At 29.7% G+C, this 26,193-nt stretch overlaps 1 protein-coding gene, 1 long non-coding RNA gene and 1 pseudogene across 2 annotated transcripts in view; 2 read left to right on the top strand and 1 right to left on the bottom strand.

The window, feature by feature from the left end:
• Nucleotides 1-2,240: 2,240 nt before the first annotated feature.
• On the bottom strand, nucleotides 2,241-4,755 carry LOC122716244 (annotated as a pseudogene).
• Nucleotides 4,756-13,202: 8,447 nt separating this feature from the next.
• On the top strand, nucleotides 13,203-15,168 carry LOC122716292. Its single transcript, XR_006346991.1, has 2 exons — nucleotides 13,203-14,683; nucleotides 14,798-15,168. It is a non-coding gene; the product is annotated as an uncharacterized LOC122716292 (long non-coding RNA).
• A 3,218-nt stretch (nucleotides 15,169-18,386) lies between these two features.
• The window catches only part of LOC122716257 (receptor-type tyrosine-protein phosphatase kappa), a 99,959-nt gene continuing 92,152 nt past the window's right edge, over nucleotides 18,387-26,193 (top strand). The window contains exon 1 of the mRNA XM_043939159.1: nucleotides 18,387-19,121. The gene's annotated coding sequence lies outside the window, so the exon portion shown is untranslated. The remainder of the gene's footprint in view (nucleotides 19,122-26,193) is intronic.

A 26,193-nucleotide genomic window follows, 5' to 3' on the forward strand; every position in this document is an offset into this window, starting at 1 on the left:
TTTTTATTATGAAAAACAATTTTTATAAATATGCGTTACAAAGGATAAGAAGCAGAACATTCAGAAATGTTCATATGTTCTTGTATTGATATTGCTCCATATCATAGAAATTCATAGAAAACTCTGTCTTCTGTTACCAATATTGTTAGTAAAGATGTCTAACAAACAGAATATGTTTTTGTTATGCAAAATTTTTATTTCATGCGACATTGTTGCAAAATTGCTAAAATTTTCTATGTTTGAAGATTTATTCACAAAGAATTGATCAAAGATTCTCGTGAATAGCACGCTTATTGATATTTAATAAAATTAGATATTTAATAAAATTGATTTTTATAATCAATTATTTTCTTTTGTAAGAAAATATATCTAAATTGTAAATGTGTTTATTTTTACATTTTAACAATCGCATATTTTCCTTTTGTAGCTAGATTTATTTTCGTTATGATTGAGTATTATTATTATTATTATATCGTAAATAATTTCGCATGAATAATTTATATAGTTACATAGTAATTATGATAATACATCAACTTTTTTGTATTAATGAGATGCATGATAAAATGAACATATATTGTTTTTAGGTAAACAAACGAAAGAAAAAACAAGAATTTTACATTGCATACCATAGAGACAATATTACTGTGCGCGACTGTAGCATTTATAATCAAAGTAGAACAAAAAACATAATAGATGTATAGAATTGAGAAAAAAGACGTATAGAATAGCAAAATAACAGAATTAGGGACCCATTTTCCAAGTAGTCTGGATTATCAATCTGGTTTAATTATGACGAAGTGTTTTATTGCTTGCATAAAAATATTATTTTATTTTATTTATCATTTTTTTTTCAGTCATTGTTTTTTAATGTCTCTGGTACAATGGCATTTTAACTCGTTTTTGCTAGATTATTATATAATAATCATGATTTTAGTATTTTTCAAGAAAACATTTTTTATAGTATTTTATAGAACTTGGCCTAAATAGGCTTTAAATCAATTTTATGTAATTTGGCAGCTTTTTTATATCTATTAGTGATATTATTGCATTCACTTCAGATTTATTTAGTAATTGTTGTTAATTTATATCTATTTATATATTTTAACCGTTCATTTTTTAAGTTATAACTGTGCTTTTTGATATTGATCAATGCATAATAATTGTTTTTAATAATAAACGTTTTTTAATATTCAATCTAGTTATTGTGTGAGACAACAAATTGATTACAATTATTAATTGTAATTTGGAATTATATATATTTTTATGAATATATATATTGCTCTTTTTGTTTTTTAAATTTCATATATATTTTTAGCCATCTTGCATAATCAAGTTAATATTATTAGCGAAATTTTATAACTTTTTTATGTTTTTTTGTATGCATAATAATAACAGATTAAGTAAAGAATTATAAATAAATTTTTTTAATTACAAATCAAATAATCATTCTATTCAATGTTAAATTTAAGAATTATAAAAATTATGCAACAAAAATCATATATATATATATGATTTGATGTTCGTTATATTTTATTTTATTTAATAATATTATTAATTAATAACTTTTTGTGCAAGAAGGCTTTAATGATTTATATATTTGTTGATGCAAAATTGGATTACGGTAACTTTCAATATATATATATATATTATTCTTTATATTTCATTTACGAGTGCAAAATAAACGAAGAAGAAAAAGTAAAAGAGCATATATAAAATAGTATAAAGATTAATTTCAAAACGAAATTTTAATTTTCAAAAAAAAATATTTTATTGATATCTAATATCTCTACGAGATTTAGCATCTCCACAATTAAGTCGAAATTTTAATCAACTGTTGAAATGCGCGCGAGCATGTGTGTGAATGCTTGTATTTTCGTAGAGATATATATATGATACATTATGCAGGATGCAATTTTATATAATTTTATAATTTTTAGCGAGATAGAAATGATGAAATTTGCTTAAAATTTTTTATTTTAATTTTATAAAGAAAATAAAATATTTAATATATATATTTATATTTTTACATTTTTATTACATTTAGTATTTATTTTAAATCATTGTAAAATTTTAATATATCCTGCATATGTACATAATATTATACGTTTATTGTAAACTGTTTTTAATCAAATTTGTTATTAGCATTATTACTAGTATTATCTTTATTATTATTATGATTATTATTATTATTATGTCTATTACTATTACTATTACTATTGCTACTACTACTACTACTACTACTACTACTACTACTACTACTACTACTACTACTACTACTATTACTACTACTACTACTACTAATACTATTATTATTATTACTATTATTATTATCAATATTACAATTTTATATTGTTTATTGCGATATTGCTGTCAGCTTCGTCGCGAAATCCAAATGAGTACCTAAAAGATAATTTATTCATCGTTCATTAATTATCAATTGTCACTATTATTATATTTATATTGTATAGTTATTGTATTGCCTGTGTCTACAATTTTAATCCAAAAAACGAGAAATCTTTATTTATATTTTGTTTCAATTTAGTTAATATTAGCTAACAATCAATTAAATAAAATTTAAATTTTATTTTTTTGTTTTATATTATTTTCCCATTACTATTATTATTATTATATATTATTTAATTTTTTGTATTAATAGTGCAATGGAAATTATTTTAAATTTATTTCTTTTTTGTTTTAGTTAAAATTGTTTCATTAAAGTTGAACTTTGTGTGCGATAGACACAGGTACATAGTTTTAATTTGTGTCCATAAACCGAGCCAGCCTCAAGCCACCGTCCCTTCCCTTCTTTTTACACCATTGCCAGGAATGAACCAAAAAAAAATATTCTTTTCTTTCATAATTATTCTTACTATTATTAGTTACTATATTCTCCTTCCGATTTCGTCCTTAACATAAATTCGTCCTCGATTTTTCGCCTTGCCGTCCGCGTTGTCCAAAGGCGATTCGGGATCGTTTATAACAAAAAAAAAAAAAAAAAAACAAAAGAATACGAGAATACATCTTCTATTAAACATTGTATAATATTAACCCTTTGGTGGAGCAAACTGCGCTAAAAAAACATATTGTTATTTCGCTATAATAAATTAATTTGTATGTTATAAATTTTGTATGTTATAAAAATAATGTAACAAGTACATAAATATCTAAATATTCAAATATTTAAATGTCTGAGTGTTCGATTATTAAAGTATTCAGAACAGGTATTTGAGATTAATATTGAATAGAATATTGATATCAATAATAATTTAATATAATAAAAATATTAATATGGTTTCATTATTGATATTAATAGATATATTTTATTTCACGCATAATGTAAATGTGAAATTACTCGAAAACGTTATTAATGTTGTATTATTTAAAGGAAATAATGCCTCAAAGGGTTAAACTTTAAATTCTGTAATACAATTCGAAATTTGATCGTTTGAATAATGATGGATGAATGTTCTTGACATAAAAAAAAAAGAAAATTAAGAGAGAGAGAGAGAGAGAGAGAGAGAAGAATATAAGAGTAAAGATCTTGCAAATAGAAAGAACGAAATTCGATCGCCAAAGCGCAAAGTTATAAGTAACTTTTGCCAAAAACATTCTGTCCTTTCGAAGGATTTTATTATCCTTCATGCATATACTTGACGTCCTTCAAAAAGTTCCTTCGTATTATATTATACATATCGGCAAAATTCTTTGCAGATGTTATCCCGTTGAAATTTCCGAAGAAAGTATCCATAGAAACATCTTTTTTTCAGCAAATCGAGATACGATCGATTGTACTTGTTTTTAAAAAAAAAAAGTTTATCAAAAATTTGAAAATCCTTTCATCTGTACGAGAGAGAGAGAGAGAGAGAGAGAGAGAGAGAGAGAGAGAGAGAGAGGAAAAAATACGTCCCTTAAAATTAATACTGTTTTATGAAATGATCTTATATTCGACAATAACGGTATTCGAATATTGTTTTAATTATTTATTTAAAAAAAAATCGTTTCAAAAACTTGTACCGAAGAAACTTCGACAAATAAATATACATTTCTTTCTATCTATCCTTTATCGAGCTTATATACGGTTAAGTATATAAGAGAGAGAGTATAAGTATAGGAGAGAAGAACAGATGATCGAAATTTATTATTATCACGAAAAAATGGAAAAAAAAGAGATGAAAAATAGAAAAAAATTAAAACTGTTATATTTTTACATTCGCGAAAATGTTGGTCGAAAACGATTTAATATAAATTTAGAAAAAGAAAGAAAGAGCGAGCGAAAGAGAGAGAGAGAGAGAGAGAGAGGAGAGAAACGAAAAAAAGAATGAAAGTTCATTAAGAGAATTATCGAAGAACAATAAATATCAAAATCTGTCTGCTCGTGGTTCAAATAAGAAAAATTGGAAGAACGACTATCAGGCAGACTTGTTCAAGGCTTCCATAAAAAGCTCCGATTGCGTCCCAATTTTTGGCTAATCTCCTGGCGATGGTGTATTTCGCTTTAGATCGTGATTATATGAGTATTAGAAAATAATAATAATAATAAAAAAAAAAAAGAAAGAAAAGAAAAAAAAAAGGAACGCTCGAGTGTCAAATAAGACTATAGCTGTAATGGCGTAATATCTAAGCGATTTAACCGATTACGCGTAATTTATGCTGGAATTATTGTCGATCGGTAATTAATACATGATTTAGGATGGGATATGAGCTTCTACGTCTTCGAGGACGTTCGTGTGTTTCTTGCATCTTAACAGGGTCCATATTTTAGTCAAAAAGTCGAAGATAATATCGATTTTTCATTCCTTCTTTTCTACCGATCCCATTTCTCATCTCACTTCGCGTTAAAGTGTTTTTCAATGGCGAAGAATGTTATTTTTAAAACTGTTGTTATTTTTTCTTTTTAAAGCTTATTGTTTTTCATTTTCTTTTATCCTATTTTATTTTATTTTCCTTTTTTCCAACCAGTGATAAAATGTGCAAATGCAGTGAACCATTCCGTTGCCGAAATATGATATTTTAGAGATATTGATATCCGATTTAAATAAAATCGCTTAGTCTTAGATATAAAATTATATATAATAGCTGTACTCCTTAGAAAATATATAGCGGTATATGCGTATAACTACTTTTTATAGAGTTAGTCTACGAATCTGATATTAAAACCAAGTTTCATAATTAGAATTTAAAATTCTCGTTACGTTAGCTTCGCTACGTCTTCATAGAACGATGTTATTATATCTTGTCGAGTTGTGGTTTGCAATTAATATCCTCTCCTTAGATCTTCCGGTAGGCATCGTAACGGTTCGCTAAATTTCAATCGAAGATAAAAAAACCTAAAAAAAAAAAAAAAAAAAAAAAAAAANAAAAAAAAAAAAAAAAAAAAAAAAAGAATTGAGAAAAACCGATTATCAAATTACGAAATCTATTTTTATAGATATCCCACAAATATTTCACCAACAATTTCGAAAAATGAAATTTGTGTGTAATTTTAACTGTTGTAAAAGATTTTTATACGATATTTTCTTCGCCATTGACAGACTATTACATCATAAAACCAAAGAACGCAACTTTTCCACTAAGAAAACAGCGTGCTCGTGCATGGACCCAGAATCATTGTAAATAGTGTAAATGCACATTAGTGTAAAACTCCATCATATAACAAGAGTGAGAAATAGAAAAAGACAGACGATGTTTCGACGCGCTATGCCCTAGACATTTGAAATGCCGAAGAATTTATCGACGATTTATATTAACGAGCGATTTCGATATATTTTCTTCGTAGATGTACCGTGTACGTACGTTTAAATGTAAGACACCATGTGTAATCGTAGAACGGGGATCGATCGAAGATCGTGACCCGTATGTTTGTAGCGAACTCGTGATTTTTTCCTCTTTCCCTCCCTCCCATCCTTCCATGTTTATTATTCTTATTATTATTATCGAGAATTAATCAGACGGAGAGAATCAGTCATCGTGTTAATTAGACGATATCGATAGTAGGTATTAAGTAGATGTTCAGCGATACTTATTTATTATCGGGTGAGGGACAAGCGTGTAAAACGTGTAAACGATAGCCAAGCTGAATGTTCGGGCCACGAGTAATGGCCGACTTGGTATTGAACGTTATTAAACTATAAAAAAAAAAGAAGAAAAAAAAAAAAAAAAGAAAAAAAAACGGGACATTACCCGCATTAGAAATTCTTTTTGTAACATAAAGTGAAATATAATCATTTGTAACACGAACTTGTTCATTCTCACCTGCTTTTCTTTTCTCACCGATCGATTCGAATCTAAACGATATTTTTCGCGAATATATAATCGCGAACTGGTTTAAAAAATAAATATTTTTAAACTTGGTTTATTTTTTTTGAACGGATCAATTTAATTTGGAGGAAAATTTGTTTTTCATCTCAATTATTAAAATATATGGAAATATATCTTTTAGAGAGTTTTCTCTTCTTTCAAAAAATTTTATCATCCGTAATGAATTTTTGATCGATCTATTGATAACGAAATTAATTAAGACGATCGTACATCACGTGCTCCTTCATTCTTTACACTTAATTAAATTTATTTTCTAGGTATTCTATGTTTAACCTCTTTAGTATTATTATTCCATTCCAGTAATTTCGTCTAAACAGGAGTGCGACTTCGACTGTACATTGAGTTTAATAAGGCTCAGCAGTTGCTAATTAAATTTACACGTGCTAAGCGTCGTTACATTTAATTACCTTCTGAAGGCATATTACAGAAAGCGTGTGAACCTTTTCGATGAGGGACGAAGGCACGATTAATTTGGGATTGAATTTTCATCCAGAACAATCGATATGGTAATAACGTCCACTAAAATAATCGAGATCATCGCGGATTTATCGGGAAAAGAATGAAATTTTAGAATGTAATTATTTAATTTTATGCATCGTTTAACACCGTTTAATAAATTAAATTGAAATTTATTTTCCAATGAAATTCTTATTTTCAAAAAATTCTTTCTTCAACAATTCGTTAACGAACTCGGAACGAAATCAGAAGAAGATTTCTCTCTTTCGTGTAGGATAAAGTACAAACGCTACCAATGTTCTGGTTTATTCTCTCCTCTGGAACGAGAGTTACTTATTAAAAAGTGAAATATTTCTTTCTTATTCTTTCACCGCAGAATTATTAAGGTATTCGTACATTTCTATCGTTCTTTCTTTCGGTTAATTGCATTTCTTCCTTCCTACGTGACTCGATTTTACTCGAATAACTATACTTGGTTTAGAAATATTGCGCTAACTGATGATGAGTTTCAAGGATTTCAATGGTTATTAAAAAGTCGAGAAATATGGTCGGGGGATCTTGATATAATATTCTTTTCTTTCCTTCGAATTCTTATTAAATATCGGGATCGTCTATTATTACCTCGATTTAATACATCGTGCATTGCATAATGTTAAATCATGGAGATATTTGATTGTTTTTCTATGGAATTTTCATTAAAATTTGTTTCAATATTTTTGATTGTTTCATTGTACTTCATTCACGATTAATAATTATTATAACTGCAACAGAGTAAATATTAATTCGTTTGAAATTATCGATTATTATACGTATTTCAAAATATTCGTCCATTTTTTATAAATAATATATAGAATGAAAAACGATTCGTCGAGATTAGATTTTTTTAATTGATCGAATTTGAAACGATAAAAATATTTTCGATTCGAAATTTAATTTTTAATTTAATTAATTCTATCGAATTGGTATTTAACGATAAGATACTTAAAACTTCTTTTTATCGCGCGAGTAAATAGATTAATCCAGAAAAGTTTTCGTTCAAAGGGCTGATTTCCATTATTCAGATACTGAAATCAATCAGTATTCTCCAAAAAGATACGACGAATTGATTCCGGAAACCACAAAAGCAGCGAGATTCAATCACTTTTTTTTTTTATTTTACTCGACATTTTTATTTAAGTGTTTAATAGATAAAAATCGTTATTTTTTTTTTTTAATTTGTACTTGAACGTGTCTAATAAATTCGTTTAGAATTTCCAAAATTTACTTCGTTATTCGCGGTTTAATAATAATTACAATGGCAAGTAAATCCTTTGAGAAATCAAGGTTTCGTACAGTCAGGATTCTGTAACACTTTCGTAATAATAAAATATTCAACAATCTTCAGAGAATTATTATTTATTAACTTTAAAATAATATTGATAAAATCTCGAATAATCTTGTTACCAATTTATATCAATTAATTCTATTGAATTATTTCTATCATATGTTACACGAACTTATTTAATTTCATTATTTTTAATCGTTAAATAGATTCCATTTTGTTTAACTCTCAATCTAACAAATCAATAAATATTTTCAGTATATATTTAATTTAATAATAATTAATATCTAACTACCTGTAAAATATATTACAAATACATCATGTGTGTAAAACATATATTAAATCATATTCTTATACATTTTATATCATAATAATATTTTATATCATAATAACAAACCGTTGCATATTAACAATAACTTATAAATGAAATTTTGACTTTTCATATAAACAAAAACGTGAGAAGAAACTAAAAATTTTCATTGAAATTCGCTCAGAAAATAGGAATATTTGTGCCATTGAAATCGCTTTTTGTTTTATCCCGATATCTCAATCGGTTGCTAAAATATAAGGATTCAAAATCTCCTGCTTAAGACAGTGCGAAGATTTATGAATGGGCCCTATTTTTCTTAGAAACGCGCTTACTGTGTTTTTCCAGGAATCGCGTCTGTCGCTTGTCTGAAATTTGGGATAGGTCAGTGAAAGAAGATGAGAACGAGAGGTCCGAGTAAGCGACAAGGACAGAGATGGTAAACGATTAAAAATTACTCTTTTCTTTATACGACAATATCTCGGCAACCGGAAATTGTATCGGGATAAATGAAAAAGCGTTTTAAAGGGCAAGATTCCGCGCTTCCAATGATCATCCACTTTTTGACCGGAAGTTGATATCTTCGAAGTTATAGCGGTTCAAAGTTTCTTTGATTTTAATAGAGTTTAATAGAGCTTAAGACAAGTGATTAAAAATTACCTTTTTTTAAAATGATGATATCTCAGGAACCGGAAATTGTATCGGGATAAATGAAAAAGCGTTTTAAATGGTAAGGTTCCGCGCTTCCAATGATCATCCACTTTTTGACCGGAAGTTATTATCTTCGAAGTTATAGCGGTTCAAAGTTTCCTTGATTTTAATAGAGTTTAATAGGGGTTAAGACAAGTGATTAAAAATTACCTTTTTTTTAAATGATGATATTTCAGGAACCGGAAATTGTATCGGGATAAATGAAAAAGCGTTTTAAATGGTAAAGTTCCGCGCTTCCAATGATCATCCACTTTTTGACCGGAAGTTATTATTTTCGGAGTTACAACGGTTCAAAATTCTTCTAATTTTAATAGAATTTAATTGGATTCAAGATGAATAATTAAAAAATTACCTTTTTTTTACGCGACGATATCTCGGTAACCAAAAATCATATCGAAATAAATCAAAATGCGTTTTAAAATACAAGATTCCGTACTTCCAATGATCGTTCACTCGTTGTACGGAAGTTACTATCTTCAAAATTATAACAGGTCAAAGTTTTCTTAATTTTTATACGCTCAAGTTTTAAAGTAAATTTCACGATGAATATATATATCATTTCTAAAATAATTATAAGTTAAAATCTTACTTATTGAAGATTTTAAAAAGTTCTTTGTGATTGAAGAATATTAGATCTTCATTTAACCGTCTGATTCTGATTTAATCACATTGATCGAATCAAACGGATTTTGTGGACACTTACAACCGAAACATTTTGTGCTCGCTCCATTTGCGTAAAATAACGTCGAAACATATCGTAATATAAGATCTGCATGAAAATCCACCGCAATTCATTTATAGAATATAAATTTCTTCAATGAATTACCGAGTAAATTCGTATCGCTTAAACTCAAGTAGTGCCGTCATAAAATCGAGGCACGTACGCGTGCCTATTTTTGCAAACCCGCATTCCCGCTCCCGGCCTCCTAATCTCCCTTTGCCAAACAGAAGTATAACGTCCGTTCGGCCTGTCGGAATGGGATAAACAATCGAGGCTGGTGCCCGGTCGAAGGTTGCTCTCCGTACACTCTTGAAAAGAGCGGCGCAACAAGCTGCCGTGACCGTTCCCTCGCCCACTATTTTTCTCGTCCCACTTTTATTCTCCTCGATCTTCCCTCGATCAACACCCGAACATTCGAAAATTCCGATTCCCAACTCCTGTGGAATTTTCACAGCCGCCTGGCCATTCGCCAAATAACCTTACGCGTTGTTTCGAATCATTAACTCGTCGTATTTGCGTCCAGCCTCCGCCGTTCATCCTCTACCAAGAAATTCTCGAAACGGATTCTCTCACGTGGACACAGGAATAACTTCGTTATCCCCGTCATCGTCGGACGTCGTCTCGTCAAGAATCGCTCCACGTCATGGAAACGTCGCGGAGGAAAGGATGGTGAAAGAAAGGCGTCAAAGGATTAATTAAAGTCACCTTGACGAGTGTTGCTCCCGCTTTGATCCCGTTAATTAGAGGCTTTCGCCCCCGTTGTATTATTTGCGGGGTAGCCTCGATTCTCCCGTGGATCGACACGTGGTGTGAAAGTGAGAAAGTTTTCGAGGGTAGGGGTTGACGTGCACGTTCGTTTTCTAGCTATGCCGTGGCCTGAATGTTAAACGGAAGCGGAGGCTGCGATCTCTGGGGCTCCGTGGGAGTTTCCACGAAACGTACGAGGCATCTTGGATGTGAATCGTGCGCTTTCGGGAAAATAACCGGGCTGGTTTTAACCGACGATGAGATATCAATGAGATATTTATGGAGGATTACGAACGAATCTCAATTGATTCGATGAATCGAGCGTGAATTATTCGATACGTTTTTTATTTCATCTTTTTTTCCCTTTTTTTCATCGTAGATTAGAAGTTTTAAATGTTTCGGGTTCAAATGTTTTTTTTTTTTTTTTTAATGGAAATTGGTCGATATTTTTTTAAAAAGGATCGTTTTCTTAATTAATTATCATCCACTTGATTTTCGATTGGTTTCTTTTTTTACGTTTTTTCGAAATTTTTGTACGTTTGATGGAAAATTTTTTGTATTTTTTTCTTTAATGACGAAATATTAAATTCTTGTACGATTTTTATATTTTTATATCGGATGAAATATGTTTTTATTTCAAAGGATTTTTTTTTTTTGTCAATGGACTATTCACTAATCCTTCAATCTGTCGACGTATCTTTTTGATCTTTTTAATTCTGTTTGATTAGTTTTATTTTTCCAACATTTTATATATTTTTTTAATACTCTTTACGACGAAATATTTACTATATACGAGTGTTTTTCTGATTTATATATTTTCATTTTTGTTTTATGAATATACACGAAAATTCTAATTTAATTTTATCAAATATTATTTTGAAATAATATATTTTCGTCACTTTTTGAACATTTCGTATTAAATTTTTTGTTACACTTTAATATAATATTGCATTTTAATATCGATTTCGTTATTCTTATTATTATAATGATAATTGCAATTTTTATATCTTTGCACGGAATTTCTATCTTCTAAAAGAATTATTTTTATCTCCATTATATATTTTCATATAGTTTTGATATAAATCGATTTTGATATAAATTTTAGATTAAACAAATATTTGCGATAGTAAATGCGTCCTCACATCGAAGGGATCTTAGTTGGCAGTCCTGTATAAAAGTCCCATCTTTTAACACCAAACAAATTTCTTCGCTATTAAAATGCTTTTGCACGAAGCAAGGTTGCCAACCAATTCTTTATCGCGAAATCAAAAATGTTTCACATTATTCAACTTTTTTCCCCTTCTTATTTCCGTGATCGCCATTTTTCTTCGTGTTTATCTTTCCGCGGAACATCGTCCAATGCATGTTACAAAAATACTTTTTTTGTCTTGTAACATAATTCTCGCAAATTTCTCACGAGAAGCGAGAAAATAAAATTTCATCTAATATTTAACTTTATCCCATAATTCACATGTATGTTTTTTAAATGTAATTTATACATGTATCTGTACACTTTTCATATTTTATTGATTTATGATATTCGGGAGGATAAAATTTTGCAAATAATTATTTATTTATGGAAAAAGGAATTAAACAAATTATTCAATTTATTTTCTAAAGATTCATAAATATTTATAATATGCTTATGTAACAGTTCTCAAGTTGCAGACAAATATATTTCCGAGAAGAACTTTAGAAATCAAAATAACGAATAAACATTAAAATGTAACATTACAAAATATCTATCGAAATTCAAAATATCAAATATTAATAAGAAAAAAAAAATACATAATATATCACTTTCAAAATCCAAAAATTAATATTTCAAGGAAATAAATAATTTTTTTACGTTATCTTTCAATATAGATCGCGTTGCAAAATTTGCTATAAAGAAAAGAAAAAGGGGAAAAATCGAAATACGCTATAAATAGAAAAATAATGTCCACTGATTTTCACACGCACACAATAAAGTTAAAAATACTATTGACTTTGAACACTTCGACTTATTGTTAGCGCAACAGCTAATGAATGAAGACAAGCTAGCCGCTTACGTAACTCAAACAGGAAGTTGCATCTTGCCACTTACAGTTTATTTTTGACAATGTTACGCGTCTATCAAATCTTCGTCTCCATTTTCATACTTTACACACATTCAACGATCCGTATTAAAACCGAAAATTTCGATAATCCACGTCACGTTGTCGATCGAAAATGATTTTTGTTACACGCGTAAAAGCTTTGCCGAAAGATAAATTGATTCTCGTCGTTTATCGTTAATTGGAATTTGTTAACCATCGACTCGCGCGTTTCACGCGTGTTTGGCATTAAAGATAATTTTGAAAAAAAAAAAAAAAAAACATTTGTTAACTGGAATCATGTTCGTTGAAATTCGGCCATTTTTTTTTTTTTTTTTTACTCTTCTCTTCTGGTACAATTGTTAAAATCGATATTTCGATATTTTACAAATTTTTTGGACGCGTCGACTTTTAATTTTTATTATTTTTTTAAGAGGAAATATTGAGCTCGATTTTACAAATCACATTTCAACAAATAAATAAAGGGTTGAAGGATTTATTCGATCTCTGAGAGGGAGATATAATATTTGTTTTGAGTATAATTTTTCTTCTGGATGAGGGAAGTTTCGAAATTCGAAGGCAACGAACTATATACACGTGTTTTTCTTTTAACTATGCATGCGTGTAATCCTCTCGAAGACGAGTTCGCTGACCTATGCCACGTGGATTTTTCGAGGTCATTCACTATCGTTTATCGAGTTGTTCAAAGTTTAGAAGATCTTCCTCATCCTAGTTATTATCCTTCTCGAAGAAGTTCCGTTTAATTATGCATCAATTTTATCCCTCTCAACAATCAAAAGTTTGTAAACTTTTCTTATAATTCTAAAATTTGAAGATAAATACGTTATATAATTGAACATATGAAAAGATATATATAGTGTGATATTTTTAAAAAAAGGTAATACCATTTTGTAGATTTTTGTGTGACGCAATTGGTTTCGAAGAAAAATGATTGCGGAGAAAGAATGTCTGTATAAAAATTCTCGTAAAGTTGCTCGAACTGTGCTCGATCAACGTCCAAATTTACTCGAAACTACTGATTTTTCGTTTTTTTGAAGTATCTCATACCTCTCGTATCTCGACTCTGGCTAAGATCGTGCCTAAGATCGTGCCTAAGATCGTACTTACATATATACCCGGAAACTCGAAACGAAGAAGCCGAAAAATTCTCGAATTTTCATCCAATCATAATTTCCTATTACTTCTATCATTGTGAAAATATATAAGTTAAAAAAAAAAAAAAAAAGACAAACTCTTAAATTCCAAGAAACTACGAGTAATAATATTGAAAACTTTAATAGAAAAGTTTCCTCCTGGATGGTTCCTCAAAAAAGTTGGGGGAAACCAACTCCATCGTATTCCAAAGTACTTCTTTCGATTTCATCCGAACCGCGCAATTATTTTTATTTTTTACGCAGAAAATTTTTTTTCAACGAATTTACAAATTTTCACTCGTTCATTCATTTCTCGTCGGAAGAACGTTACTCCATCCCTCGGAAAAAGCGCCCCTATCCTCGTAAGAACGTCGCATCTGTATCCTCGTCGATCGTGGTATACGCGTAATAAAGTTGGAAAACACGGAGCGTATCAAGTGGAAACGTCCGTCTCGACCCAATTAACGCCTCCCAATTTGATCGTGGCGGCGTCTACACGCTCGATGCCGATCCACCACGCTCTCCAAGTCAGCGCGTTGCTCCGTGAGGGAATGTTTCGCGGTTATTTATAAGTTCGAGGGTCGCCGCTTAACCTTGTCCGACGTGGACCGTCAGGCATGTCACCTAAACGTTTTATTAACGATCCTCTTCCCCTCCCCTTCATCCGAATCGTTCCAATTGGGTCAGATCCGCGGATCCTATATTTTTCGCCACTTTTCTCCACTCTTCTTTCTTCGCTTCGTATAATATAATTTCGACTCGTGTTTTAGAGTGTTTTAGAGTCTTGGAACGATGGTATGGGGAAAACTAGACGAATTTCCGTCGAAGTGATTCGTTGAACGATCCGGAGGGAATGGAGTGGAAGATTTAAAAGTGCGTGGAGTATCGTAAATTCTTGGCAATTCTATACGTGTCGAGATAAATTCGATGATAAACATATTTGCGTCTCTCTATTCGCGCTCTGTATTCGTGATATTTTTGTTTTAGGCACGTGTGCCATGTAATCGAATTAGGATGGAGACGAGAATTTTATTTTTTTTAATTGTAATAAAGTATTACGTTACGATACAAAAATGGAAAATTTATTGCCTATATTTCTCTGGATTTAAGTTTAAGTCTCTAAGTAGTAATTTATTACTTCAAAGATGTTACACAGATGCTATAAATATGCCAGGAATATCTGTATCAATTTTTATGAAGACGCATTTTTGGAATAATTTGAAAGAACGAATAACAGGGATATTTTGTGTTTAATATAGTTCCATTCCGATGCAAATTGTTGGAATTTTTTAAATATTGATTATGTAAGTGACTCGATTCGAAAGTTGAGCCAAATAAATATTTTGTTTAAAAAGAGATTGCGGTTGTTTACCAAATTATCGTCCAACATATATTATTTTAAAGTTGTTTATAATCATAGATCATAAACGGTATAAAAGAGACAAGATAACATAAACTGCGCCTGACCATAAATTGCCCGTTTCCCCTTACGCGCTTCGCTTTCCTTTTTTCCTTCCCTCTTCCGCTCTTCGCTCTTTCCTTCCACTTTTTATTCGAAAAACAAAATTCAAGATTCCGCTTTTCTCAAATCAAAATTTTCAAATTTTCAAATTACATCAATCAATGATCCTCATTCACGATCGAAATATCTTCGAAGCGAATTTCTAAAAAGAAAAAAAAAAATTCACTTTTCTTATATTCCTATTATTATTTTCTAAAATTTTATAAAATACGATAATAAATATCGAAACACGATATTGTTTTTACGTTTTTAAAAGCGTTGCAGCATCTCAAATGGAACCAAAGGAAAAATATCGAAAACTATCGAACCATCCTCGTGTTATTAACCGAGCAAACAAATGGAACACAGCCTCCTCCACTTCGCAACACGCGTTCCACGAAGGAATCTCGTTTTCGTATCGAACGAAAAGAGAATTAAATTATCCCGTTCCGATTGTTTCGATGAAAATCAGACCACCGGCGGAGCGGAAAGGAAGGAGGGGAGGAAGGGGCATATTTCGCTCGATGCGAAAATATTTGCCTTGTATCGAGATCTCGATGGGGGTGGGAAAATTTTAAAAAGGGGAGACGATCTGTAAAAATACAACGTCCACCCACCGGCCATCGAGAGCACACGGCGTGGAATATTTCAAGAGCGTTTCGCCTATTGGGATGCAAGCGGTGTTAAACTGTATTTGGCACAAGTTGTTTCGCATCGTCTGGGAAATCCGAGGGTTAGCAACCGCGGCGTAACACCAAGTATTTGTCAATTCGAATCGTTTGTGAATCGAGTTAGGTGGAAAATCGTGCTGTCGTCTTATTTATGAATCATGAATGATACATGTGTAGCATTATGCCGGGGAATATTTTTGCGTATATATATATATATATCTCTCCCTCGTGTGTATATCCGTCTTCTTTAACTTTTCATACTTTTAATTCGAGAAAGATGTATTTTCACACGTTGTGTTCGTATCTTTTTGGACGAGCTACAACATTGAATTGAAAAGAAAGATTAGAAAGATATATTTTGTAAATTAGAAATTTAGAACGGAAATTTATTTCAATATGTAAAAATTCTCGTTGTTATTGAAGTTAATTGATATTTAATAAAAAAATGGAGGTATAATTTTAAAATTTGTTATGTTATAAAATTTATAAATAATGTTATTAATATGTGTAATAATGGTACAATAATAATTTTATCGATATGAAATAAAAATTTGTAAAATATTGGAATTAATATAAAGATAATATAAAGAGTTTGAAGTCTAATTTCAAATATGTTTTCTATTTCTATCCATTATTATTATATATGTAAAAATCGCTTTGTACCTCTATTTCATCTTTACCTGCACCTTTTTTTTTTTTTGTAGCAAGAGTGCATTGTAAGCGAAAATACTGTGTCAATAGTACTACTCAATCTCTATCAGTAGGGATTTGCCTACAGAAAGTGACAATTCCAATAGGCTAAAACCTTTGAGTATCATTGTTTCTTCTTTATCTCGAGTGAATGTAATGGAATCATCGTTTCTCTTTCAACCACAGTAGGATCAATTTCACGTCGAAACTCACGAGGAAAATATATTTTTCGTTCTGACATCTGAAAAAATCGAATGGAAGTGTTATATGATTAGTATTTTATGAATTTTGTTAAATGATAAATATACTTGAAGAGAGCATAAAATACTGTTATATATAATCCTTATGGGAGGCTCAATTTAACTCTTTACTACTGGTAAATATTTAAGTTATTTTTAAATTTTTTTATATGATCATATCTAAAGAAATTTTAAATTTCTTTGAATGCGTTTTAATATCTATTCTTTAATTTAATATTTAAGTGAAATTAATTTTTTCTCATAGTGGAATTAAAATTATAATATGAAATATGTAGATATTGTATTAATATACATATCTATTTAATCTTTTAATTTCGTTAAAAACTGTCATGTGATATTATTGTGTTTTTTAAATAAGATTTTTGCATTAAATTATAAATAAAAACTCGTAGAAATTATATTATACGTAAATCGTTTAATGATTCCTAATTTGTATCCTTTTGGATCTGTCAATGTACTGAAATGGGGATTCACTATGAACTGTTTCATAAGCTTTAGGATTAAAACTTTTCTGAGAAGGATTATTAAGGACATATACTGAGTGAAACAGAGCATAATTGCATATTTTAGTTGGGAATTTATTCCTTTAATTTACATTCTTAATTTATTTAATAAATACAATTTATATGATAATATTTTTAATAATTTATCGAATTTCATTAAAATTTGTTTTAAAAATGAAAACAATTTATCAAATTATTTGTACTAATTTTAATAAAACTTACGAAATTTTATTGATTTTATTTATTAATAAATAAAGAAATAATAATAATATCAATATCAATAATATTAATATATATTTCAATTTCAAATTTCAATCAAACTTCAACCATTCATTTATATACCAATGATAATTACCATATTAGAAGAATGTTGGTAATCTAATATCAATATCATTTAAAAATCTTACATAATTCCTTTTTATAAATCTTCAAACCTTAAAGTATAAAAAAATAAATATCTTCCATTATCCTCCATTCTTTTCCTTCAAACTTTAAACGAACTCTATTAAAATATATATAAAAAAAAAAATAAATAAAATAAAGGAAAAAGATGACACCAACGATAAATAACGAAACGCTTCAATTACTTTTTCAAGTATGGTTAAATCCTCGAAAATCTTGCTGTCGAGAAATTTTCCAGCGTCGAGAGTAGCACCGGTATCAGGCCGGTTTCTATCTCTCAACTCGCGAAGAGTCGCAACCAGGACCACGCCCTCGGCAAAGAAGCGACGCCGACGCCGACGCCGACGTCGTGGTCCCCACTTCTCCGCCACGTCGTTCCCCTTTCCCGGCGCGGCGTGTACTAGCCACCGAGCAGCGTTCCTCTCTCTCTAATAGTCCCCCCACTCCAGCGCTCAGGCGCCTCCACCCCCTCACGAGCAGCCTGATGGCCCCAGGATCCTCGTCAGAGCGACTCGACTCATCGTCGACGGTGACTCGTCGCGTGTCGTCCAGTCTCTCACCGACTTCGCGCCCGTCAACGTCGTCGTCGTCGTCGTTGTCGTTTTCGTGCCACCGCCGTCGCCGTCGTCGTCGTCGTCGTCGCTCGTCGTCGCCGTCGTCGTCGTCGCCGTCGTCGTGCTGGTGGTGTTGTGCTACTCACTCCGGTGTCAGACGTGTATTCGTGAAACCAATCGAATTTCTATTCATCGGATTGTTCGTCTCTCGTGTTTGCCTCTTTTTTTTCGTTTTTGCTGTCATGCACGTTCTTTGTGCATGTATATACGCGTAAGCATCGCTTGTCTTATTTCGTCTCGTTTTATTTTGCACATATACGGGTGTATATGCATATATGTATATGTGTATGTGTGGCTGGCTCTCATAGACAAGTTACGCGAGAAGTTAACGGAGATCAAACGGAATCGAACGAGATTTACTGTGGATCGATGAGAAGACCGGCATATAGACGTGAAGTTAGCGGAAGCTGACCGTTGACACGTACGAAGTGCATTCGGTTTGTTATTCCGTCCTGTGCCTGGTCACCATCGTATTTGATTATCCAACGCGGATCTTTGTTTATCTTGATTCCGATCGATTGTTCGTCAGGGGATATCGAGAGGTGTCAACTGTCCATTGTTGCTGCGTGTGTACACGCCTATACAAACGCGTCTAGGTTGGGAGAAACGCGTGGAAAAGCTGTTTTTGCCGGTCGAAGTGTTTGTTCTATTGGCGAGCTTGTTCTTCAAGGTATGTATGCGAATATTCTTATCATTTTTTCTTTTGACGATGTTTATATAAAGCAATTTCAGCGTTTATATCGTTTTAAGTGCGAGGGAAAGTTTAACACATACGTGGTTCTATAGTGTCGGTGTGGCGCTGCCCATGGATCACCGGTAGTTCGATTCGCATAAATATATATTCCCGCGAAAGTGTCGGATTTATATAACACGTTATATACACGTGGAATAATATGTTTGCCAACAATATTAATGAATACAAATTGTTTCTTATAACCCAATTTCAAAGTTTTTTATCATTTCCATTATTTCTTAGGCAATTCGATTATTCGATATTCAATTTGTGCGATCGATATATCGATATACTTTGTTCTACGTCATCAGTGACAAATCTAGTCAAATGACAGATTTAATTATATATTAATTTTTCTTTTAAAGTTGATATTTATTTTATTTCGTTAATATTTTGAAAAATATTTTTTATCATGATTTTTTCGTCCATATAATTATTAATATTTACCATTAATATATTACTATTATTATTATTGTTGTCTACAGTAGTATTGTAGTGTTGCAAAGTAGTGAACTAGCCACGCGTGTCCTGACACAAAAATAGTTTGAGAATGTTTAAAACTTTTGATTTATATTGCTATCAAAATAAAGCACAAGTGCGGACGAAATTCCGAAAATGTAAATACATAATCGATCGTAAATTTCGGGATGGAACGGTTAAAATGATCAGTGAAATTGTAAGTGGTGTATGATCGTGGTTTTCCATTTTGAATTCCATGTTCGAACGTACTAAGTAAGAAATATAATTGCAATGGACGAGTCCAAAAATAAAAATGTTTATTGTGACGTGTCGTTTATTTTTATATTGATATTATTTGCCAATATGTTCATTGCGATCTCGAACATCCATTAAGACACCAGATATATATACGAGAAATATCACATGGATCGTTGGACTGCGTTCGAACATGTATAATCTTGAAAATTTAGGACAATCTTTTAAAAGGTATGTTTTTTTTTCACTTTCTCTTTATAACAATAAATAATATTGATTTTTATTAATTCATTTCAATGATTTTCATTAATTTTTATATTTGAAAAATTAATTTATATAATCATTACATATATTTTTAATTATAGGTTAGGTATTCATTTCTAATATAAGATTAACTGTAAAGTTAAAATAATTTATTATGTTATACTAAGAAATTTAACACATAATATAGAATGTTGATATAAATCAATAATTATTATGAACATTTAAAAATTTTTTTTATTTCTTAATGATAATTTTCTTATAAATAATTTCTTATAAATAATTTATATAAATTTGTTTATAATTTGGAAATATTAAAATAGCTTTAAAATTTTTCATTTTTTTTCTACATATTAATATAATTCAAAGATAGATTGTTTAGACATATATAAAAATTGAAATTTTTTATACATTACAGATAAAAATTTTTCATATTTTTGAAAATAGATGGGTGTTTATTAAAATTTTCTTATCTGGGAAAAATTTTAGTGTGGCTTATAAAATTAAATTTCGTATTTTCAAACGAGTTTCCATCAAATCTCTCTACGTGTAATTCTTGATAGAAATTTTTTAAGAAACTAGAGAACATTTCGCATTCGACGAACGATGATGTTCGTGAATAGCTAAGTCTTTGAAAAGAATTTAAAACATGTCTTCTCTTTCCTGGATTAAAAATTGCTTAAATTCATTCGAGATTTTCAATTTAAATTATTCATCTTACAATATGAAAAATATTGTATGATAATTGGATTTTCATATTAAAAAATGATATGGATATATTTTTTTTAAAAAAAGAAATAAGTAAATACAGAAAATGATATTTGAAATTTTGAAAATTACGTATTAATTTTTCAAATAATTTTTCAAAAAAAAATTTTTTATTTTCTGAAATTTATATTTTCAGAAAATATTTTTTATATAATAAAATTTTTTAATTGTGCCAATTTTTCTAATTAACAGATTTTTCCTATAATTTTTTATTTTTCTATTAATTAATTAATTTTTCAACTTTTTTATTTGAAAGGATTTAAATTTTTTTTTGACATAATCTTCAAATCAACTTTATTTATTTCAAATTTTCCATTATTTAATTTTTTCAATTTAAAAATATACAGAAATTTTTTTAAATATATAAATTTAATTTTATTTATATTTTTTAAATTCAAAATTTTCTCATGTGTACTTTTTTGCTACCAATTATAATAATAACAGATAATTAATATTTTTATACATTTTATACATATGCAGATATAGAAAAATATTTTTTCTCAATATTTTTTTTTCTGTATTTGTTTTATGAATATATATAGTTGCAGACACATTTATTGAACATCGATATTTCAAAGTATATTGAGGATTGAAGGAGCTGTCCAATTAGTGATGTAACATTTCATGCAAAAAATGCATCATTACGAGCCTATATATGTATATTTTTGATGATTATTCTTTCAATCCTCATCATTTCTCGTCCCAGATTATTCTTAGAGAAATTTTGTTGAAAATTTTCTGTAATCATTGCTTCAATTGTTTTTGAATAACTTCTTCGCGTTAATACATATCAATATCTCGTTTCTTTATTTTGTTATTATTTTGCACATATTACTGATTTCGTCTTTTTTTGTGATAGTTAATAATTAAACATAAAATAAAATTATATATAATTATATATACTAATTAGATTGAGAAGAATATTAAAAACTTTTTTTATTTTCGAAAAGATAAAAAAGTGAGGTTATAAAATAGTTGACTTAATGAAATATAATGATGGATATAGTTAAATTAAAATTCCAAATAGCATTGAATCTTTTAGAATTTTTTGTATTTTTAAAAGATCCGATTTTTCCGATTATTTAAATTATTTAATTATTACGTTGGTATAAGACCAATTTCTTATTAAAAATATTGTATTAAAATAATAATCTAAATTTTATATTATAAAAAATTTTAATAATAAAATAACGATTTTTAAAGATTATTAATAATTATTTCTTATAATTAAAAATTATAATTTCCTATTATTAATTATTATATATATATATATATAATTATAAAATATATAATTATATATATAATTAAAAAATCAATTATAATTACAAGAAAGAATTTTAATATTTATAAACGAGAATTTATTTCATTCATTTCAACAAGGTTTGAGGATAAAAAATAATAATGATCATAAGATAAAATATTAATTAATTTTTTAGTAGGTTTTTAATTATCAGTAATTATATCCCAAGAAATTTTATGACATATCTAATGAAATTTAATCATATAAAATTAAATCATTTTTCTTATCATAATTCTTTTTTTTTCTTTTATCATTCTCCTCCTTTTTCACTTTATCACTCTTATCCTTTTCCTATTTATCATCCTTCTCTTTCTCCTCTTTCACCCTATTCCTCTTTTTCTTTATCACTTTTGTTCTTTTTCTCTTTCTTTTTATCATCCTCTTTTTCTCCCTTTTTATTATCCTATTCCTCTTCTCCTTTATTATCCTCCTTTGCTTCCTTGCTTTCAGCATTCTCCTCCTTTCCCTTTTTATCATCCTATTCCTATTCCTCTTTATCAGACAACTATTCCTCTTCCTCTTTATTCATCCTCCCCCCTTTTTTTTATCATTATCTTTCAATTTAAAATCGCAATTAAATTTTTATTTAAACGAGAAAGTTGAAAAATTTTTATTAATTATATCAGAGGAAAGATTAACGCTTATACACGAGTCGTTATATGTTCTTCCACTCGTATGAACTCTCACTCGTATCCATTATTCGCGACTTCCGGTCGAGATCTCTCAGGAGCAAAACGACCAAATTCGAATAATGGACGATTTGTGCTATGGGCAATTGTACCTGTGGGTTCTATGGTTAACCTGGTCGGTTATTAAGTCACGAAACATACGGCCTTGTGCAGTGGATTTAACCCAAAAATATCCATTAAAGATACTGCTCCGATAATTATCCGCGCAATTTGTTCCAAGACTACGTTTTTTTACGTATGATTAGAAAATTGAAAAGTATCGAAAGTATAGCAAAAGAATCTAAAAGGATTTTTTTACTTACGTAAAATTTACTCGTTGCGAAGAATTGTATAGGTTAGGTTTGCACATAATTTCACATTTTTCGTGATAAATACTATCACTTTAATATCTGATCTAATACTAAATTATTATAATCATTTATCATCTAATTGAAAAATCACTGAAATATTATATAAAATTAAAAAAAATTATCTTTCAACAGAATTATTTAATTTAATAAATGTTAAATTTTTTTCCTAATAATTAATCTTGACAGATTCACTTAATATAACAGTATTAATTTAACGATGTTTCGTAAACGTGAATCGATTTTATTTTTAAAATTCTTTGCAATACTCATCATTTCACTTCAATAATTTTGTTTATCATTTACGAGTCATAAATTTATCAATTTAGTTGTATCTGTCTTCGGTATTGAATCAGTGAAATCGAAATGTGAGATGAAATATTCGAGAAAATATGTACATACATGAATATACATTGTTCATGATTTTAAAGAATTATGAATTTAATTTATCTCGGTTATTTGTCCAATTTTTATCTTTAAATAAATAAATTTATGTAGTTATTTTAATAGATTTGATAGTTTTGTTATTAAATTTACAAAAAAATATACAAAAAATAACAAATCTCTAATTAGATTCTATTTCTTTATAAAAATATCCATCGATAATGTATTTATAATTTACAAAATAATAGATTCTACGTACCAAAATCGAAAAGAATCCGATATAATACAATTCAAAATGGATACGAAGAGAACATTGCAATAACAAAACATCCAGAAATATATTTTTGTACAGCGTTGCGCGCAATCATCGTCGAAAAGTCTTGTTACCACGAGTGAAAGTGGAAGAAGTCTTTGCTGAAACTGAAAGACTAGACAATGAGGGCTGCTTGACATTGTTCCTCGAGGAGGCTGTTAAGTCAGTTAGGGCAGATAATGCGGGCGGGACACGATATAAAAGTGAAACGTTCGTGGAATTTAACGTTCTCGAGATAATCGTCGAATTTATAATCGAAAAATTAAGAAAGAAAAAAAAAATAAATAAAAAAAAAGAATGTACACGAAGAAGACGGAAAGAAAGGAAAGGAAAGGAGAAGAAAGAAAAGGTAGCAAGATAAGGTGGAAGTGAAAAGGAGAAAGAGAAGAGGAAGGAAAAAATAAAAAAGAATCTCGAAGAGGGAGATTCTCGCGGGATGCTCGTAAACTCGAGTCAACGACCGACGATAAATTCGTTCCGTGGCATTCTTAATTTTCGCGAATCGGATTAATCTCCTCAAAGAGACAGGATTCGAATCGTCGTGTCACGGAATTACGAATAATAATTATTAACGTCCCTATTGGTAAGAAGATGGAACGGTTCCTCGACGGCAAATTCATCGAGATATTTTTTTTTTTTTCTCCTTTATCTTACACATTTTTCTCGACAATTAAAATAGCTTTTGATTTTTCGATTTTTCGAATTTAGAAAAAAAAAAAAATTAATTTAAAAATGAAACTATGCATCGACTCAATTTTTCCAGAATTAAATTTCGAATCGAAACAAATAATTTACGTAAAAATGACATCGATATATTACCGATATATACACCGATATATTTTATCCAAAATGATCTATATATATATATATATATATATATATATACACACGAACGAAGACAGTTTTATTATTTCCAAATATATCTCCGATTTAAAAATATTTGAAGCAAGATATGAATAGGGAGGAGGGAAATTTATTGTTCAACAATCTATTACGCGGGCTCACAGCCCGTACGAAACACGAGGAACGCCGTCAAGGGGTTAATAAAACGGATCGTTTCGAGTCACCGCGAAATGCACGCGCCTAGTCGAGGATTTATCGTCGAATAATAACCGCGTAAACGTTTAAGCCGCAGAATTACGGTGCTTTACCGGCGAGCTTGGTCTTAATGCACATCGTCGTTGAATACCGTTGGATTTACACGAGCGTGTAGCCGCCACGAGGAGGATGGTGATGGTGGTGGTGGTGCATGGATCGAACGAAAACACCCGATTAACGATGTCGACGAGACGGTATCATCTATCGTCCTCCGTTCGATTTTACATGCATTTCCAAAGAAGGATAACCCTTCTTTCTCAAGGATGAAACGAAATGGATGGATGGATGGATATGGATGGTCGTGGTCAGGACGTGGTCACGTAGCTTGCGACAGGTCTTCTTGCGTTTCTTGCACGCGTGGGAGGGATGGAGGAGTGAAAAAGCGAACGTGATGGCGCGAGGGAGTTGAAATATTGGAAATATTGTTTTTCGAGTGGAAATTGTAGAGCTGTTAGTCGAGGAAAGGTTTTTTTTTTTTTTTTTTTTTTGAAAGGTTTCTATGTGAATTGTGGTGATGGATGGTGATGGAGGATAATTGTTTTGTAAATTGTTAAGAGTTAAATCTTTTTCGAAAGATTTTGCGCGAATATTTGCGTGAAACAGCAGTGATTGTTTGTTGAGAAGATCCAAGTTTCAATCTAATATCTAAGGAGGATAATGTTAGGTACAGATTAGAGAATATCTTAGAAACTATAGTAAAAATTGTATAACTGTACGAAAATCGAGATCCAAGATGAGTATCTAAGAATATAACGGAATTTAATCCCAATATGGCTCCAAGTTTCTTTCTTTATTTTGTCGAATATAGAAAAGGATGAGGCGAGTGGATGAGAAACAGAGTCGAAAGTTAAAATAAACATATCGATGAGTTTCGTTGAGGTTAAGAGGAATTATCCTCGATGGAATTATCTTCTCGTTATTCAACTTTAATCGTAATTGGATTTAAAAACTTTCCAAAGAATTTCCTTTTCTTTTTTAATTAATATTGTATACTTATATTAAAAAATTCCATTATATATTTGAACAATATCGTGATTAAATAAAATCACGTTGAAAGGAAATCAATAAAAATTATTCTATCTTATTTTCTTTTATATGTTGAAAAATATTCCTCTTCAATATCATATATATATAT

The sequence above is a fragment of the Apis laboriosa genome, unplaced genomic scaffold, assembly GCF_014066325.1.
Source record: "Apis laboriosa isolate Shangri-la unplaced genomic scaffold, ASM1406632v1 scaffold43_cov150, whole genome shotgun sequence".
Taxonomy (NCBI): Eukaryota; Metazoa; Arthropoda; class Insecta; order Hymenoptera; family Apidae; genus Apis; species Apis laboriosa.